This window comes from Schistocerca piceifrons, chromosome 2 (assembly GCF_021461385.2).
Source record: "Schistocerca piceifrons isolate TAMUIC-IGC-003096 chromosome 2, iqSchPice1.1, whole genome shotgun sequence".
Lineage (NCBI taxonomy): Eukaryota > Metazoa > Arthropoda > Insecta > Orthoptera > Acrididae > Schistocerca > Schistocerca piceifrons.
The window spans coordinates 452,860,005-452,881,740 of record NC_060139.1 but is presented as its reverse complement, the minus strand read 5'-3'; the positions used below and the strand labels follow the sequence as shown (position 1 = coordinate 452,881,740).

At 42.8% G+C, this 21,736-nt stretch overlaps 1 protein-coding gene across 1 annotated transcript in view; it reads right to left on the bottom strand.

Annotated features, from left to right (window-relative positions):
- Positions 1 to 21,736, bottom strand: part of LOC124774893 (protein Gawky) — a 277,306-nt gene that overhangs the window by 49,474 nt on the left and 206,096 nt on the right. The gene's annotated exons all lie outside the window — the stretch shown is intronic.

The following is a 21,736-nucleotide window of genomic DNA, read 5'->3' as shown; positions in this document are numbered from 1 at the left end:
TTGTAATACAAACTACAACAGTGACAAAAATATAAATGAAGAGTAGTAACTGTACCAGATATTCGAACTTCTAAAATTTCCCAAGTGAGGTGTATATTTACTATTAGCAGTAAGCTGTATCTCAATAAACTTTTTGCAGAAACTGAAACGACAAATGTACATTACATAAATCAACACTCTTCTGTTCAGGTAACGAGCAATGCTAAAAGAAAGGCAATGATCTATACCCACACATATTATAAAAATGGATGCACATAGATAACTGTGCCTGTGTCTGTGTGTGTGTGTGTGTGTGTGTGTGTGTGTGTGTGTGTGTGTCCTCCTAAACCACTGAAGCGATTTTAACAATATTTAGTACATCCATCCTTCACTGTCGAGCAATAATCGCTGTGGGGCTAAGAACCACCTATCGAACATTGTTCAGTAAAAATGACATCAAACACCGAGGTGTGTGAAAAACTGCCACATTGTGCATGACATTTAAATTCTATTACTTCTTTACAACTAACTCTATTCTCAATAGACTTTGCACATAGTATCCACATATGCCTCTGAATGTACCTACAACATTTTATCATGGTACCACACACAGTCCAGAAGAGACATCATAAATTTGTGATGCATGAGAAACTGTTGCATCACACCTGACGTTTAAATTTACTGCTCCTTACTACTAATTGTATTGACAACATATTTCACAAATGCTACCCACATATGTAGCTGCATGTACCTACCCAAGTACAGCACATAATTCAAGAGATATGATGCTATAAACACTGAGATGTGTGAAAACTACCGCATTATGCATGAAGTTTCAATACATTTATTCATTAGTACTATGACAATTGTACAGTTGAGTCAATTTAAGATAATCCCTGATACCTGACAATGCTTTTCACACCTTTCAACTGTGGAGCATAAATGGATGTAGGTGAAAACATTAGCAGTCTATAGAGCTATGAAGAGGCATTGTTGCAAACATGTTTACAAAATTGTGTAGACACGTGAAGCAGCTGCGCCCAGCATACAGAGAATTTACAAGATCATGTTTCTTAACACACATACTATACTTACATATTTGCACATTACACATATTTTTGTGACAATTGCTTCATAATTTGAAAGGTATTTCCATGGATACATGGAAACAATGTTTATTTTGATACTTCACAACAAACACAGTTCATTTTATTTTCGTTATAATTTCTAACATAAAATTGGCAAAATAAATATCTAGAGAATGCCGGGTTTGTCAGAGAGAGAGAGAGAGAGAGAGAGAGAGAGAGAGAGAGAGAGAGAGAGAGAGTGTGTGTCCCTTTTACTGAAGAAGGTTGTGGCCAAATGCTATATGTAAGTGTCTTTTTAATTATGTCTCTCTTCAACTTGACGTGTCTTCTTTACGGTAAATAGCTATCTGTCTTTTCCTACTTTTTTATCTATTTTAATCTAAGATAACTTGGTAATTATGTGAACAGCTTTATGACATGTCGGTTGGCTGCAAATGAGGAAGAAATCATCATCAAAAAGTCATTCTCTTATATGAAACAAGCTGCCAAAACATGATCCAAATTTGTCACAACATGATTTGTGAGCTGCTTTGATAGCAAAGTGTGATAAATCTGCTGTACATTGAGCACAGGTTCAGTAATTACACAGTTGTATCTAAGAAGATGAACGGAATCATGGAGTTACAACAATTGAGTATTCTTAACTCATGGCCAACAGTAAAGCAAACTTTGTGTTTTATTGGTATCTGTTGCAAAATGGAAAAAACTAAGCTTTACAAAAGCACAGTTAATGGCTGCACCAATCTACTTATCAAGGTGTAATTTGGCATGGCTTCATGTCCCCTCATACATACATACATCCTGTAAAAATTTCATCAAAACTGGAGAGGGCTGAGTGGGGACCTAATTTAAATTTAGGCCACTTGGCATGGAATGACACTGTATACGCGTCCTGCCATTTTCATGTGAAATGGTCTGAGGTGAATACATGATAAGAATTATGCAGCTCCTTCTGTTCCTAATAAATTTGTTAACTCATGGAATTTGATATTTGATGGCCTGCTGCAATATGAATGTGTAATGACAATGTTTGAAGATATGAAAGCTAAATTTTTTTTTAGATGAAGAAGCAAAAGCTACATTTGTGGCTATTTTGTCTATAAATGTAGATCATGTGGTTACAGCCAGATTCTGGCCATCTAACATCTAATGTCAAATCAGTTTTTGCTTCCTGGTAGATCAAAACTGTGTGTCCAGACCGTGACTCGAACTCAAGACCTTTGCCTTTTGCGGGCAAGCAAGTGCAAGTGCTCTACCAACTGAGCTACCCAAGCACAACTCACAACCTGTCCTCACAGCTTTACTTCTGCCAGTACCAGGTGATCAAGAGGACGAGAAGGAGGAGGAGGAGGAGGAGGAGGAAGAAGAAGAAGAAGAAGAAGAAGAAACCTTGTCACCAGAAAAAAAGGACAAAACAAGCATTACCAGGGGCCATATACTGTGACAGACCTGGATGTGAATGTTACCCTCACAATCATAAAACTACTGGAAACTCTTTAAATCATTTACTTAATTTTCTTTCCTATCAGTTGAGTTAGTTTCTCTTAATGTGCTAATACTTATTACAAAATATTCTGTTCAGAGTGATGACATTCTGGAGAATAACCTCATAAATGTGTTTGTAAAGTAAACTTTTCTTTCTTTGCTGTAATCTTTTATTAAATCAAGAATGGTAATGATTACTCCGATGGAAGGAGGAGATTAGGATTTAACAATGTCATTAAATGCAGAGAACAAACTTACAAGCCTGGACCAGAATGGGGAGGAGGGGTCAATTTTGTCGTTAGTGCAATCCCAGCATTTGCATTAACTGGTTTGGTAGGACAGGCAGCTCTTTGAGCACGTCTCGTAAAACAATCCAGTGGCACCTCACACAGTTCGTATGAAAACTGAACAAGAGATGAGAATTATTGCTAAAGACACAGATTACTGGGACAATGCCTTCTCTCCCATAAGATGATGCTATCCACAAACCAATGGATTTGTGCATTACATCCATTTTTTTTTTCTCAACCATGTAACAGTGGAGGAGGAGGAGGTGGTTGCTGTTACCATTATCAAGGTCTTCAGTCTGAAGATGGGTTTGACGCTGCTCTCTATGCTAGCCTAGTCTGTGCAAGTCTTTTCACCTTGGAATAATAATAACGGTAATAACTCTCTCTCTCTCCCTCTCCCTCTCTCTCTCTCTCTCTCTCTCTCTCTCTCTCTCTCTAACTGTTCCCACTAGATGCATCAGGGCATATCCTATCACCTTATACCTTCTTTCAGACAAGTTGTGTCTGCTCCACAATTTTATAGGTGTGTCTTCATTAATTACTCAATCTAACCTTCTACTCTTCAGCATTCTTCTGTACCCCAATTTTTCAAAAGCTTCCACTTTCTTCTTGTCTGTGCTACTTATTGTTGTTTCACTTCCATATATAACACACTCCACTAGACTTTCAGTAAAAACTTCCACACACTTCTTTTTTTCTGATATTCTGTCTTGCTATCGTCAGTCTACATTTTATATAGTCACGTAGAAGAAGGTGTAATTAGATGAATTACGAACACTAACTTCACTTAACGAAGGTTAATTCATCACTTGCACATACAACAGCGTGGAGTGAACTGCTCCGGCCGGAACACGTACGGTATGTATACAGTTACAGAACATTCCAGTACAATGATTCTTCACATTTGTGGATACTTCTAGAATGTACTTGAACCGAATATAGAAATTAAAATTTTACAGTTCAGGTGAGTTTTGAACTCACGACCCTCTATGCAACAGTCTAGTATCATAACCACTACACCACGGTGACTGAGCTACTCAGCTTCTTCTGCGACATTGCTCCCTCCTTACGAGAACAGCGTCTTGGTGTTACACTCTTCTAGTCTGGGAACGGGTCATCGGTCCTCTACATGGTCCAACTCCCGATGACCGATTCTCGCCCTGGTGGTGATCTTCTTAGAACTTCCTTTGCCACTATGCTTTTTGTCCACATTTCCGCTTGTTGCCTGTCAATGGACCTTCGAATTTACCCTGGGTTGCAGGATCCTTATAGGGCTTCATTCGAAGGACGTGGACCATATATCTGATCTTTCGTCATCTTGTGTCGGGGTCGAAATTTTCAACTTCATAAGTAACATCAGGACAACTGTTTTACAACCTTATACGGTCCAATGTAGTGCCTGAGGAGCTTCTCAGAGAGACCAACCTTCCGAACAGGAGTGAAGATCCAGACGAGGTCACCAGGCCGATAGACAAGAGGGCTGTGGCTCGCGTCATACCTTCTACAATCGTTTTCTTGAGCCTGCAGCATGCCGAGTTGAGCTAACTGCTGAGATTCCTCAGCTCTGGTTAACACTTGGCTGATGTAGTTATCGTCCACGTCATCAGGATGTAATGGAAACACTGTCCATTGTCGTAGTTGCCTCACAGCCTTGCACGAGGAAAAATGGCGTCAATCCTGTGGTGTCTTGTTTGGCGGTGTTGTAGGCAAACATAGCGAAAGGTAGCACCACATCCCAGTTGCTCTGATAAACATTGACGAACATTGATAGCCTGTCAGCCAATGTCTTATTAAGATGTTCAGTAAGCCCATTATTTTGCAGATGGTAGGCAGTCGTCATGTGATGAGTAATGTTGCACCAATGGTTTATCTCTGTCACAAGATTTGATTGAAAAACTTTCCTCGATCGGTAATTAATGACCTTGGGGCACCTTGTTTTGCTACAATGTCTTCCACGATGAATTTGGCTACCTCAAATGCTTCGGCTGTTTTCACGGCTTTTGTAATGGCATAGTTGTCAGATAATCAGTACAAACAATAATCATCTGTCGCCACTAGCAGACGTTTGAAATAGTCCAAGGAGGTCAATCCCGACACGCTGGAAAGGCATTTCGGCTGGTGGAATTGGTATGAGTCGGTCAGGTGGTTTCTGAGGAACTGCCTTTCTCCTCTGGCACTCTCGACAGTGCAACACACAGTGACGGACACTCCTAAATAAACCTGGCCAGAAAAATCTCTTGCGGATCCTATTGTATGTCTTAATAAATCGTAAATGTCTGCCCTCAGGTGTGTCATGGAAATTCTGTAAAACATCCAAGTGCATGTGTTTAGGAATCACTGGTAGCCACCTCTTTCCAAACGGATCAAAGTTTTTCTTAGATATCGTGGTGTCCTCCTCCTGCTCAGCAGAGAGATCCTGGAGTGCAGCGAGGCAGTCGCTATCTTCATCAAAGTCTTGATGGTTTTGCACAGGGTTTCTTGAGACACAATTGGCATCTTGGTGTTTTCTTTCACTTTTGTACACTATGGTATTGTCGTACTCTTCGAGATGTAGTGCTCAGCTGGCAAGTCGTCCTGTTGAAGCCTTAAGACCTGTCAACCAACAAGTGAATGATTGTCCGTAACAACTGTGAATGGCCTTCCATTGAGATACTGTTGAAATTTGCACATGGCCCAGATCACAGCGAGACATTCTCTTCTGTAGTTGCGTAGTTTCTCTCGACTTTTGTAAGTGTCCTAGAAGCATAGGCTATAACCTTCTCCCTTCCATCCAAAATTTGCACCAGAACTGCACCGATCCCATATCCAATGGCATCTGTGTGAAGTTCTCTAGGTGCTCTCTTATCATACAGACCAAGTACATGGTCACTCATCGGAACTTTTCGCAGCACATTGAAAGAAACTTGTTAAACACCACCCCAGATACTTTTAGCATCGGCTTTTAACAACTCTTGGAGTGGTCTGGCTTTAAAGCCATTGATAAAACAAAAGTAATCAGAATATAATCCGAGGAAGCCTCATGTCTCTCTAATACTTTTAGGAATAGGAAATTCCGTTTGGATCTCACTTTTTCTGGGCCTGGCCGCACACCTTTGTTTGACACAATGTGTCCAAGAATTTTGATTTCTTTTGCTCAAAAGAGACACTATCTTGGATTAAGTTTCAGTCCACCTTGTTGGAGACACTTAAGAGCGGCCCTCAGTCTTGTTACGTGTTCATCAGATGTCTCTGAGAACACTATAATGTCATCTAAATAACAAAGACACATCGTCCATTCTAGGTGAATTAGAAGATTATCCATCATCTGTTCTAAACTTGCTGGTGCATTACGCAAGCCAGACGGCATTACCTTAAACTCACGACAGGGGCTGGGATGACAAAATTATTCTTCAGTGGTATGCTTCTCTTACATGCCACTACAAGATCCATGGGTTGATGCATGGCATGATGCGTAACAGTTACCTTTCTAGCACTGACTGCAGGAATGATCACTTCATCCAACACAGTCTCCACACACTTGGATGCGCATCTTCCAGTCCACAGTATCTCATCTCGTCTAGGATAATCTTCAAGTGGCCACAATCTGTAATTGCCTGAGAAGCTTTCAAAAAGTCCCATCCGAGAATGATGTCATGACTACACTCTTGTAAGACAATGAATTCTAAGGGCTGTTTATGGCCACTTATACCCATACGCATGATATCTTCCTGTATGTTTTACATATTTACCATTAGCCACCTTCAGCAGTGATGTTTTGTTGTCGACGAATATGATTTGCTGCAACTGGCAACAGTACTTCTCCGAAATGACTGAATATGATGCTCCAGAGTGCACAAGATCTTGGGCTGGTCAGCCATCCATGAGGAAATTGACATAGTTTCCTATCATTTTTATAGTGTTACATGGAGGAGGATTTTTCTATTCGGTGGCTTCACTTCCAAGGAAGGTCGCACCCTTTAATTTTCCATGTTGCAGTGCCAAGGTGATTGGTTTGGAGCTTCTAAATGGCGATGGAGACCTTGATTGGCATGTTGGGGAGCGTCTTCTCCAGCGGCAAGCTTGCAGCAATGGTGACCTATGTTGTCCTGCACCCACATCTTCTTGTTCATCTTCATCGTCCCCGAGTTAGTGTCGTCTAAGATCGGTCTGCTGTGTTCAGGCGCAGGCGTCATCAAATATCTGCCGCCTTTCTCGACAACAGCACACCACATGTCCCAGTCGTCCGCAGTGGAAACATAATGGTTGGTTATCCTGGTTCCTCCAGATATCAGTCTTCCTTGGTGCCCAAACAGATTCCTCATGTGGCATTGTAGGAATGTAACTTCACCTGGGTCTCGACTTTTTCAACATTTTAAAGGGAATGAAAGACAAGATTGGGTTCAATGTCTGTTTCACTTCCTCTCTTATGACCTCTTGTGGCGTCTCAGTTTTTTTGCTCTCCATGCAATCCAAGTGCTTTCTGAACTTCCTCTCTTACTATCTGATGAACACTTGTGAAATCAGTTGTTTCCTCCATCACAGACATCGATTCGACATTTGGAAGCTGTTCAAACTTCTTGCATGTAAATCTTTTTTGATGCATTGTCTCAATATACTGGCACCATTTTATGAAGTCATCTGCTGTCGAAACCTCCTTCAGGAGTACGGCTTGATACACGTCCTCAGCAACACCCTTCATGAAGATGTGCAACCTTATCTTCCTCCTTCACTCTAAGATCCACTGTTTTACACAGTTCCAAGACGTCTTGAATGTAGGATGCTGTAGTTTCTCCTGGATGCTGTGCGCTGCACTTTAATTAATCTTCAGCCTTGCACTTCTGTTGTGTGTAGCCGAAATACTGGCGCAGTTCCGCTTGGAATACTTTCCTGCTTGTGAACTCCTCCTCACTGTTCTTACACCATTGCAGAAAAGTACGTTAGCCAAACACCTGGTGTCATCCCATTTGCTAAATTTGGCTATACGCTCTTATAACTTCGGCCACTTGTTTGGATCTTGGCCATCACCACCAGAGAACCTGGAAGGATGTCTCATGTGGTGGCATACAGTTGCTGTCATCGTAACGCCGTCTTCTTCTTCTGTCTCCGATAGATTGCGATCTGCTGAATATGGCTGGAACTCAGTTGCTGTCACTGTAACGTCTTCTTCTTCTTCTTCTTCTTGTCCCCGATAGATTGCAATCTGTTGAATATGGATGGAACTCGGGTTTAGCCACGTAAACAGCGACTCTGTCATGGCCTGATGGAAGCCACTGTGTCGTCGATAATGTGCGCTATCACTAGTTCCAATACCCATCATCTCCACCAGAATATCATCATGTAGAAAAAGGTGTAAGTAGATGAATGACGAACACTAACTTCACTTAACGAAGGTTTATTCTGCACTTACACATACAACAGCGCAGAGCGAACTGCCTCCGGTCTGAACACATACGGTATGTATACAGTTAAGAGAACATTCCAGTACAATGATTCTTGACATTTGTGGATACTTCTAGAATGTACTTTAACTGAATATAGAAATTTAAATTTTACAGTTCAAGTGAGTTTTGAACCCACAACCCTCCATTTAACAGTCTAGTATCATAACCGCTACACCACAGTGACTGTCCTACTCAGCTTCTTCTGCGGCAATATTCTCTATATTTCAGCCATTATTACTTATTTTCCTGCCCAAATAGCAAAACTAATCTAGTGTCTCACTTCCCAATTCAATCCCCTCAGCATCATCTGATTTAATTCAACTACATTCAATTACCATTGTTTTACTCTTATTGATATTCATCTTGTATTCTTTTTGCAAAGACACTATACATTCCATTCCACTGTCCTTCCGTGTACCTATCTGTATCCGACAATTACAATGGCATCGGCAAACCACAAAGCTTTTATTTCTCCTCCCTGTACTTTCATTCTCTTCCAAAATTTCTTCGTTGTTTCCTACACAGGTTGCTCATGTACAGATGGAATAACATCACGGATAGTTACAAACCTGTTTCAGTCCCTTCTCTATCCCCCCCAAGCTATGAATTGGTTCTTGCTTCCTATATTTGATCCAGTCAGTTACGACTAGTCGTTCCCGTCTTCTGTAGGTAGTCACTACATATAAACACAAAAACCTGTTTTCAAATGTTCATCCTTTACTTCATGATGGAGGTCTAATGATATCAATGCAGACAAAAACCAACAACGTATAAAGGTTGGTACTTTTAATATGGTAGCTATTATCTGCAGCTTACACAAAATTCATCGATGTTTCAAACTTTTACTGTTCTTCAAAGCAGTCACCAGCGGTGTGTGTAACCATGAAATGTAATGCATCACTTCATAAAGGCAGTAATGTATCTGTTACCAACGAATGATGATTGTCATTTACACTTAGAAATTGCTCGAAGTATGTAATAAATGTTAATATGCAACTGTCAGCAAATTCATTTGTATGTGCATGAAATTGGAAGGCGACACACCGAGTTTCTACGAGATGTGGTGGCTCTGACCACCATTCGTCACTTGCCATTGATTTTGGTGGTTGTTCCATAAAGATGCACCCCTTCTTGGAAAGATTCAGTGCTCTAAAGAATGCTGATGCTTGTGACAACACTGTGAGGACAGCATAAGTTTCATTCTGCCCATATCCCATGAAGTGTAAAGTCTGTTCAGTTAATTTAACATATTTATGGACAGAAATGTATTAAAAGCAGTGTCTCCTGCTGTCTTATTCAGTTAAAAGTGTAATGTTTCATGAAGAAGCTACAAGTCTTATTTTGTGGATTTGAGAGAGAGCTATGAGTTACATTTTCAGCTTCGATTTCAGACTACAGAGATGAAGTCAATAAGAATAAGCACGGTACCTGAGCACAGTAAAGCAGGAAGGGCCCTCAGGTGATCATACTAATGGTCCTGTATCCTTTCAGCTCTCAATTTTAATCTAACTGCAATTAGCTGAGGCAGAACACAGGTAACACCTCAAGCTGTTGCCACCAATGTGGAGGTTGTAGGCTATACTTAGCAGTAGCAGTTGTTTTGACTGTTGGTGTGGAGTGGTCTATTGCCCGATGAATCTCTCTTACCAGTTCCAAAGCAAATGCCACGAAGTGCTTCCCTCAATTTAGGAATCAAGTTGTAGTCACAAGCCTTAAGACCAGAGAGTGTGGTGGGTGGTTCAGAACTTCCCAGCTCCACTGACTAAACAAATTAGTCACAACACGTGTCACTTGCGGCCAAGTGCTGTCCCGCAAAATAATGAGCGGGTACTGCAGAATGTTATACTACTACTTTCACTAAGCTGATCGCGGACTATATTCCAAAAAGTAACAGCTTAGACACAGAAGTGGAGAAACTTTCTGCAATAGACCAGCAAACTCTAACTATCAACACAACTGGCGCTGCTGAGGTAATCTACCTTCCTCGCTGGCAATGGGATATGCACAATGCTGATGACTGGTGTGTTGAAAAGTAATACCTCTGAATTTTTTATTTGTAACTTCTCAAAGATTTTTAAATAAAACTAACATTATTAACATTCTACATCTTTATTCTTCATTTCTTCATATTTGTAGCCCTCTGTTGCCAGAGAACTCCGAACTATAGCATGTAATGTGGCAGTGCGGAAGGTAACTACACTACTGGCCATTAAAATTGCTACACCACGAAGATGACGTACTACAGACGTGAAATTTAACCAACAAGAAGAAGATGCTGTGATACGCAAATGATTAGCTTTTCAGAGCATTCACACAAGGTTGGCGCCATTGGTGACACCTACAACGTGCTGACATGAGGAAAGTTTCCAATCAATTTCTCATACACAAACAGCAGTTGACCGGTGTTGCCTGGTGAAACGTTGTTGTGATGCCTCGTGTAACGAGGAGAAATGCGTACCATCACATTTCCGACTTTGATAAATGTTGAATTGTAGCCTATCGTGATTGCGGTTTATCATATCGCGACATTGCTGTTTGCGTTGGTTGAGATCCAATGACTGTCAGCAGAATATGGAACCAGCGGGTTCAGGAGGGTAATACGGAACGCCGTGCACGGCTTCGTATCATTAGCACTCGAGATGACAGGCATCTTATCCGCATGGCCGTAATGGATCGTGCAGCCATGTCTCGATCCCTGAGTCAACAGATGGGGACGTTTGCAAGACAACAACCATCTGCACGAACAGTTTGACGACGTTTGCAGCAGCATGGACTATCAGCTTGGAGACCACGGCTGCAGTTACCCTTGACGCTGCATCACAGACAGGAGCACCTACGATGGTGTACTCAACGACGAACCTGGGTGCACGAATGGCAAAAAGTCATTTTTTTCGGATGAATCCAGGTTCTGTTTACAGCATCATGATGATCGCATCCGTGTTTGGCGATATCGCGGTAAACACACATTGGAAGCGTGTATTCTTCATCGCCATACTGGCGTATCTCCCGGCGTGATTGTATGGGGTGCCACTGGTTACACGTGTCCATCACCTCTTGTTCGCATTGACGGCACTTTTAACAGTGGACGTTACATTTCAGATGTGTTACGACACGTGGCTCTACCCTTCATTCGACCCTGCGGTACCGTGCATTTCAGCAGGATAATGCACGACCGCATGTTGCAGGTCCTGTATGGGCCTTTCTGGATACAGAAAATGTTCGACTGCTGCCCTGGCCAGCACATTCTCCAGATCTCTCACCAACTGAAAACATCTGGTCAATGGTGGCCGAGCAACAGGCTTGTCACAATACGCCAGTCACTACTCTTGATAAACTGTGGTATTGTGTTGAAGCTGCATGGGCAGCTGTACCTGTACACACCATCCAAGCTGTCTGACTCAATGTCCATGCGTATCAAGGCCGTTATTACGGCCAGAGGTGGTTGTTCTGGGTACTGATTTCTCAAGATCTATGCATCCAAATTGTGTGAAAATGTAATCGCATGTCAGTTCTAGTATATTTATCCAATGAATACCCGTTTATCATCTGCATTTCTTCTTGGTGTAGCAACTTTAATGGCCAGTAGTGTAAATGGTGCATGAGAAACAGTGTCATGTTACAGAGTTTCAAATTCGAAGAGTTCATCCACACATTGAGCACCTCTCCTTCAGCATGACATGCCACACCAAAATGAGAGCTGTGACATCTGTCACGATCTGATGCCTTGCGTTCGCAGCCATCGATCATCCACCATACAATCCTGAGTTGGACCCACCAGATTTTCATGTTTCCAAAACGTAAAGAATGCTTCGATAATGATGAAGCAGTGCAAGCAGATGTGAGGTTGTGGCTCCATCGACAAAGTCAAACATTCTATAGTGACAGTATCAACAAACTTGTCTCTCATTGGGAGAAATGCTTCCATTGCCAGGGTAACAACATTGAAAGATAAATAAGTAGACATGAAGAATAATGGCATTCTCTGAAACATTTATCCATTTTGCACAACTTATTAAATAAATAGTTGCCACTATTAAGGTTCCATCCCCTTGTATTATGCAGCAGGTATGCCAAGTGGACTAAAATACCACCAGCAGGCACTATCATGAAGCATGCAACATCACACACGAAAGAGCACTGTTGTGAACTATGCAGTCATTGAATTAATTGTATTAACTGACTGAACAGTGCTACACACAAAACCCCACATGCTTGCTAGGAATTAAATCCAAGTACTCCTTACTAGTTACTTTACTCATTTGCTACATAACAGATTGTCCCTGTAATTAGGTCCAATCAAACTCAGTTTGTTACCTCAACAAGTTCTACATGAAGCTATGCTGTCTTTCACAGTTGATTTGTGTAGCTTCTTTTCTATTTACAGTGCAAATTTGGTATATATTTTAGCATAGTGTTCTGCAGGTCTTTTACTGTATCTTTAACCTATCTAGAATTCACTTGTTCACAACTTCTCCAACTTTGTTTCCTCCCCTCAGCACCTTACAGACAAAAAATCTTCCATATAATGAGATCTCCATGATTCAAGAAATTACATAGGTTCTCTTTATTTGATTATCCATCAATGGTTCCTTTATCACTTCCCATCACATGTGAACATATTACCACACCATCACCACCACCACCACCACCACCACCACCACCATACAGTGTCATTGGTCATTGGATGGCTGCAAGTCATCAGGGTGGCAAAACTGCTGCACATCAGGCACAGTGAGTGCTGAGCTTCAACTAAACTACAAACTGGATGAAGGCTTACTTGTCTCACTACTAAGATAATGGCTGGGAATGTGGGACTTGTCTGGCAGTGTTTACCATTAGCATGGCAACTATCTTCAGTTACAGACATGGACAAACTTCATTCTTTTTATTACCAGATAGTGCATTAGTATATGATGTAACATCTTTCCTTCATCCCCTCAGTGTTGTTACGTAGCTGCCACAAGCAGATGCTTGCATCAATGATGATGTAAAATTTGTGTCATTACCAACACAAAAAAAGTGAAGATGTTTAAGTACAAATGCAGTAAGTCCATCTCAAGAACTGTCACTGTGCAAATAGTAACGCTGCAGCAGAAAGAATCAAACAGCAAGAACAATAAAGACGTGCAGCAAGCTTTTATGCAGTTACTTTGGCAGCATCCACATTAACCACAGCCATCCAACAATTCTCCCGAGTTTCTATATTTACAGCTTTCAAGTTTACTAAGTCAACTTTTTAAGACAAGCTGTATCATAAACCCAGATTCTTAAAATAATTTTGATTTTTGAGTGTTCAGTTTATGAATTTGAGGAGAGAAATATTTACTGCCAATACAAACAAATAAAAGCAAAAGTGACGAGACTATCCTTGTGTACCATCGACCTCACAAGTGTGCCCCTCCCATCCTGGGGTCTAAGTGACTGCCCTCCCTAGTCTTTCCAAACTTACCCCCCCCCCCTTCTTCCCCAGGAAGGAACTAATAGTTTCAAAAGCCAGAACAGTGTCATCACTTCAGGAGAATTAAATAGCCCTCCAGACAGGTCCAAGACCACAGAAAGGAGAAGGTTTGTGCCTAAAGAAGCTAGAGTAGCTTGAACACACACGGAGGTACCTGGGATGCTAACAGCCTATTTTAATCCTGCTGACACTTTTGTGTCCAACAGTGGTCATTCAATTCAGAATGATGACAAAGTTGGTCAAAGAGTGTACTCTTCCAGGTGGTAGACAATCCACAATCGTCTAAGATCCTCAGATCCTGAGGAGTTCACAGCAATACACAAACTTTGAAAAGTACAAGTGTCGAAGTTTGCTGCCTCCAGAGTTAACTTACTCCTCAAAAACCAGGAAAACTGAAAACTTACAGATACTGTGGCCTAACACAAGATCATTATAAAGCATTCTGACCGGAAGCCCAATCAAGACAGCAATGAGAACATTCCGAACGTAAGGCCAGGCAAAAGAGTAACAAAGAATTTCTGAACAGAAAGCCAGGCAAGAGAGTAATAAAGAATAACTCATGCTGGAGGAGGTTCTAAAGTCAATAAACAAATCCTGTGAGCTATCACTGACTTCAGTTCCAGAATAGTCTCATCTCCACACTTTATGGACGCAAATGAGATACACTTCTTTAGTCACTGCTAATACTGCCATAAATCAAGACTAAAAGAACAGCCACAGAAATTAGAAAAATTTGTAAAGACCTGGAGGAGACGTTACTCAAGATTTTATTTAAGAACGTCAACATAGTTATTTGCGAATTAAATGTTCAAATTGGAAGAAAGAAATTCAGGAAGATCATTAGGGACTATTCATCCCTCCACAGGATTAATTAGTACGGCCAATGAATGGTGGAACTCTGTGTAAGTTTAGATCTGATAATGAAATCATAAAATAATAATAATAATGGGTATCTCACAATGCTTAACTAGGAGCATTTAAGATTTATCATTTGGTGATCTCACAACATGCAAACAGGGAAAATCAAAATGCCAAAGTCCTCAGATTTAGACTCTAATCATTTTATTTCCAAAATAAAGGTCAAAATGCTCCCAAGACTTCAGCAAACTAAAATACTACTTATACTGAGAGCAAGCAATGTGACACAGGACAAATGGATAGCTCAGAGATGAAATGGTGAAGCAACAGAAGGTCAAATAGGTAAAAAGAAGAGGCCTAGAAGAATTCCTTGGATAAGACAGGAGATATAGAATTTGATTCACGAAAGGAGAAAATCAAAGCATGCATGACTATGGAAAATGTAGCAAATAGGAAAATTAAAGAGGCATTTGGAGAAAAGCAACTGTGTGAATATCACGAGCTCATATGGGAAGGGGGAAAGGAATTCATAAAAGAGGTACAAAAAGTAAATGAACTTTACAGCAATATTATAATCATGGAAGAGGAAGTAAATGAGATGAGATGGGTATTTTGATACTACAAGAATAATTTGATATGGGAGATATACTACAAGAATAATTTGACAGAGCAATGGAAGCTCTAAGTGGAAACAAAGCATTGAGAGTAGATGACCTTCCCTCAGAATTATTAGTTGGTTGGTTGATTGGGGGAGGTGACCATCGGTCACAAGGTGGCAGGAACCAAGGGAGGAGGAACACAAACAGCACAGTCTAGTCAAGGAGAAGGGAATACGGGCAAACGAAGAGGTAAAATGAATGTCAGGGTAGCAGAAAGAGGAAAGAAAATGAGAGCAGGAGGAAAAGCAAGAGCAGGGCACCCCACAAATGCTACCACTACAAGAGTTGGAGCACCATCACTGCCACCAACCTTTCCTGATCTTCACGTAACTGCAATATTACGACAAAATTGGGACAACACCAGGCGAAGAAGACACAAGAAAAGGCAAAACAAAATGGCACAAAAGACCAGGAAAAACCTGGGGAAAGGGGGGGGGGCAGTACTGACCAGTGTGGAGGCAAAGGCTGGGGCCTCCATAATCAATGCCAATGTTAACCATGAACTCCAATTCCAGAGGGAAGTTCAAGGACTGGAGGAAAAATCACTTTTACGGAGAAAACAGGACAGATGTAGCCGTGTGAGGCCGCCCGCTAACACCCAGGACAAGGATGGGCAGGGGTATATTTAGTGTGAAGGGCCAAAAGAGGAGGACAGTCCAGCAAAAAATGAATTACTGTGAGGGGGTGGGGACAGGGCAACTACAAATGAGGGGCAGCTCATTTCAGGGTAAAAAACGACAGATCAACCTACTATGGCTGATGCCGAGATGGCAGAGGATGGTTGATTCCCATCGGGAGATGCGGAAGGAAGAACACCATGTGGTGCGAGTCTCCATTGTGTGAAGTTTACGAAGCCACAATTGTGCAAAAAGGTATATGACAAAGCCGCAAATCTCCCCCTGGAGGGGTCGTGGGAGAAGGGACGGGACGGGACAGGTGCAGGTGCAGGTGCAGGCGCAGGTGCACTGTCAGGTTGTGGGCGAACAGGCACAGCTGCTGATCAGGATGGACCACATTATGGCAACAAAAATGCACCACCCTTGACCTAAGCAGAGAGTTTTGAAAACAGTGCAAGTGTGTCCATGTACAGGCATGCCAGACAACCCTGGAGTCGTCATTCTGCAGAGGCCACCAAGTGGGAGCTAGTCCAAACACAGAAATCATCCCGTACAGAGCAGAGGTGACCAATGGTCCAGTAGAGGCCACACATTCATTAATAGCAATGAGAGAAAGAAAGACACCAATATGGAGCCCTGTGGAATGCCATTCTCCTGGGTTTATGGAAAGTTGAAAAAGGTGTCAATCCGGACTCTGAATGACCAGTGGGATAGGAACACACATGGACATAAGTGAGGCCTTACGAAGATCAAAGAAAACTGCAACAAGTTGGTGATGCTGAGGGAAGGCCTGCCAAACTGTGTTTACAATTAAAGCAGATGATTCATCTTAGACTGTCCCCCCAGAAAGCCATGCTGGTAAGGTGATAAAAGGACCCGAGATTCAAGTACCCAACTGAGCCGACGAGCCACCATTTGCTTACGTAACTTGCAGGGGACATCGGTCAAACTGATGGGATGGTAACTATCAAGGGACGATGGATCCTTGTTGCTCTTGGAAGGACAGGAATCACAATACTGTCCTTCCCTGAGAGGGGAAAATGCCTTGGAGCAAAATATGGTTGAATGCCTGGAGGAGATGCTGTCATTGTGGAGGATTGAAATGTTGAAGCAACTGGTAATGGATGTAATCAGGACCAGAGTCTGATTTGTGGGAAGAAGAAAGGGCCAGAAATAGTTTCCATTCAGTAAAAGGTTTATTGTAGGATTCTGCCTGACAAGGGGTAAAAAGTAAGTGGGAAGCTTTAGCCCGCTCTTTCTGCACAAGAAAGGCAGTTGGATAGGAGGCTGACACCAATGCCATTACAAAATGGGCTCCACAGTGTTCCGCGAGAACTGATGGATCTGTACAACGGCCACCTGGAAGGATGCTACTGACAACCTGGCAGGGTGCAAAGTGTAGCCCATGGCCACCCATCCAAGTGCTAGCCCGACAGCACTTAACTTCGGTGATCTGATGGGAACCATTGTTACCATTGCGGCAAGACCACTGGGGTAGTTTACAGATTATTTATGAAATAGGGATGCCTTTCAAATTTACAACACAGGAATATACTGGTATGGTGTTTGTTTATGGCAAAAGTGATGATAATGCTATGGCTGCAGTTAACGAATGTCGTATATGTTATCCAACTCTGAGGATTCCGAATGCACGAACCATTTTTGGAGTATTTTGAATGTTACAGGAGACAGGTTCTCTACGTAGCATTCATAATCAGTACAAGCGCTCAATGCGTGAAGACAATGAGGAGGATATTATGGATGCTGTTCAGTGTAGCCCGGGTACCAGTACACAACACATCTCAACGATTAGGCATTTCACAATCTAAGGTATGGTGTACACTGAAGACAATAATCTGTATCCTTAACATAAACAAAAAGTGCATCATTTACATCCGTGAGATCCTCCCCTCACTTGGAGTTGTACAACTGGTTAAATACCAATCGGTGGTTACACAATACATTTTATTTACTGATGAGGCACAGTTTACTCGAGATGGTATAAACAATTTACATAACGTGCATATATGGTCTAAAGCAAACCCACATGCAAGAGTGCATCACAATTTCCAGCAGTGATTTGGCATAAATGTGTGGTGTGGTGTGGTGTGGTATAATCAACACACACTTTATTGGATTATTCATTTTCCTAGGATGTCTAACTGTTTCCCAGGACGTCTAACTGGCGAGACATACTTACAATTCCTTCAACAAGAAATGCCCCGCTTGCTCGAAGGTGTTCCACTTGCTATGTGATTGCAAATGTACACTCCTGGAAATGGAAAAAAGAACACATTGACACCGGTGTGTCAGACCCACCATACTTGCTCTGGACACTGCGAGAGGGCTGTACAAGCAATGATCACACGCACGGCACAGCGGACACACCAGGAACCGCGGTGTTGGCCGTCGAATGGCGCTAGCTGCGCAGCATTTGTGCACCGCCGCCGTCAGTGTCAGCCAGTTTGCCGTGGCATACGGAGCTCCATCGCAGTCTTTAACACTGGTAGCATGCCGCGACAGCGTGGACGTGAACCGTATGTGCAGTTGACGGACTTTGAGCGAGGGCGTATAGTGGGCATGCGGGAGGCCGGGTGGACGTACCGCCGAATTGCTCAACACGTGGGGCGTGAGTTCTCCACAGTACATCGATGTTGTCGCCAGTGGTCGGCGGAAGGTGCATGTGCCCGTCGACCTGGGACCGGACCGCAGCGACGCACGGATGCACGCCAAGACCGTAGGATCCTACGCAGTGCCGTAGGGGACCGCACCGCCACTTCCCAGCAAATTAGGGACACTGTTGCTCCTGGGGTATCGGCGAGGACCATTCGCAACCGTCTCCATGAAGCTGGGCTACGGTCCCGCACACCGTTAGGCCGTCTTCCGCTCACGCCCCAACATCGTGCAGCCCGCCTCCAGTGGTGTCGCTTCTGCCTTGGTGCCAATGATGGTCGTATGCGTGTTTGGCGCCGTGAAGGTGAGCGCCACAATCAGGACTGCATACGACCGAGGCACACAGGGCCAACACCCGGCATCATGGTGTGGGGAGCGATCTCCTACACTGGCCGTACACCACTGGTGATCGTCGAGGGGACACTGAATAGTGCACAGTACATCCAAACCGTCATCGAACCCATCGTTCTACAATTCCTAGACCGGCAAGGGAACTTGCTGTTCCAACAGGACAATGCACGTCCGCATGTATCCCGTGCCACCCAATGTGCTCTAGAAGGTGTAAGTCAACTACCCTGGCCAGCAAGACCTCCGGATCTGTCCCCCATTGAGCATGTTTGGGACTGGATGAAGCGTCGTCTCACGCGGTCTGCACGTCCAGCACGAACACTGGTCCAACTGAGGCGCCAGGTGGAAATGGCATGGCAAGCCGTTCCACAGGACTACATCCAGCATCTCTACGATCGTCTCCATGGGAGAATAGCAGCCTGCATTGCTGCGAAAGGTGGATATACACTGTACTAGTGCCGACATTGTGCATGCTCTGTTGCCTGTGTCTATGTGCCTGTGGTTCTGTCAGTGTGATCATGTGATGTATCTGACCCCAGGAATGTGTCAATAAAGTTTCCCCTTCCTGGGACAATGAATTCACGGTGTTCTTATTTCAATTTCCAGGAGTGTATTTTCAACATGATGGCACACCTCCTCATTTCACCAACGCTGTTACTACACATTTAAATGAACATGTTCCCCAGAAATGGATTGGTCATGGTGCTACACGTCTGTGACCATCCAGATCACCTGATTCAAAACCAATGGATTTTTGTGTGGATATTTGTGTATGTATGAAAAACATAGTTTATGAGAACGAAGTCAATACACGCGAGGCATTACTTGCTCGCGTTATGAATGCAACAGACAAAATAAAGAGCAACCCTGTGAAACTGAAACACGCAACAGAATCTATTCATTAACGTGCAGCTAAGTATGCTGAACTTGGTGGAGACATTTTTAAACATTTATTATGAAACTGTGTGTACGCTGTACAACTTCCTTAACACTGAGCTTTGTTTTTTCCGGTTTAACATGAATTCACTTGTGCTACGGTAAAAAAGCAGATTATCTAATATCATTACCATCATTTTACCAAAATTAAATTCTCTACAACTTCTGTTGAAAACTCTGTTTTTTTAATTCCAGGCAAATGCACAAATTGGGCCAAGTAGTTAAAAAATTTTACAAAATTGCACCTTTGCTTCTCTGGATGTTCTGGAAAACTACTGCAATAACTCCAGGGGCACCACAGGAATAGCATCTCCAGGGGCACCAGAGGGCGTTGTCCAGGAACTTATGTTTCTTTTTCTTCTCTTTCATGTGTCGAGGAGGACAGAGCATGGAGGGAGAGCAGGCTTCTGCAAGACCCAGAACAGAAAGAGAGCAGGGAAGTTTGAGGCACATGGCCTGTGGGTCTCAAGGCTGAATTGTGGCAGCAGGCCTCTGGCCTCGGAGATGCCTGGGGAGGCATCCAGGAGAGGCTTATTTATACTCCTGTATGTTTTTTTCCTTCTCATACATTTGGCAATCTGGCATGCATGGAGAGTGATGCTCATGACAGTTCACTCACAAGGGCAGCAAAACACAGGGGCTCCCCTAATAGATTGGGTGTCCACATTCACTACATAGAGGGTCCACTGGACAGTGAGAAGACATGTGCATGAAAAGAAAGCACAGAAAACACCTTGTGGGTGGTGGGGCATACGGTTTCACATCACACCGATTACACATAAAATTCACCTCCTCCAGGTGGGTACCTCCCTCACATGCCAGGATAAAGGCACCCATATCGATGCAATTGTCTTTACGACCGTCCTGAACACGCGAACAAAATGAACGCCCTGTCATTCCATATTGGCATGAAGTTCCTCATCAATTTGAAGGATGAGGTCCCTATGAAAAATGACTCCCTGAATCATATTCAAAGACTGGTGGGGAATAACGCACACCGAGATGTCACCAAGAGTGTCACAAGCATGAAGGGCAGCAGATTGGGCAGCAGAAGTAGTTGTCATCAACAGTAAATCTGACAGCTTCTAACCGAGACATGCCACTTCGTCAAACTAGTCTTCATTATTTTCCATGAGACATAACAGTTTGGTGGCAGTAAACATGTCTCTGTCAGTATCAGTGCAGACCAGGTAGTGAGGAAAGCGTTTCACATCAAGCCAGCGAACCTGGCTCTCCTCCCAGGATGTAGCCAGGAGAAGGAAGGCCACAGGGTCATAAGAAGCAGCATTAAATGATCCATTATCAATCAAAGAAATGGCTGTGGAAGAATAGCTAGTTCTTTGGAGCTTAATACATTTCATATGCCTAGAATCCACCCTGATGCTCCAATTCTCCAATCAGGGTTCTTCCCGGTCATCTCTACAGCAAGTTCAGTGTGCTGATCACTGCACCATCTCACTCGGTGTTTGTCTAAAGAAATGGAGAAGATGTACGTGGTAATTAGAATAATGTTAGAAAGAGTGGGTTTATTAGTGGTCTCAGAAAAATTCAGAAACTCTAAAGAATTTCCAAGAAGTAAAAAGAAGCATTGCAAAACTACAGGGAATCACAGAAAATAATAGAATAAATGTTTAACTCATGTAAAAAGAGTTCTTCTGAAATAACAATATAGTAGAATTTTACAGTACATTGGAGATTAACTGAATTGGATATGATCCCATGAATCTCAGCTTTAGTAACACAGGGTGTATACGAGGACAAGGAAAAAAATTCCCGGATTATTCCCGGATTTCTCCAGGATGTTGTTGTTGTGGTCTTCAGTCCTGAGACTGGTTTGATGCAGCTCTCCATGCTACTCTATCCTGTGCAAGCTTTTTCATCTCCCAGTACCTACTGCAACCTACATCCTTCTGAATCTGCTTCTC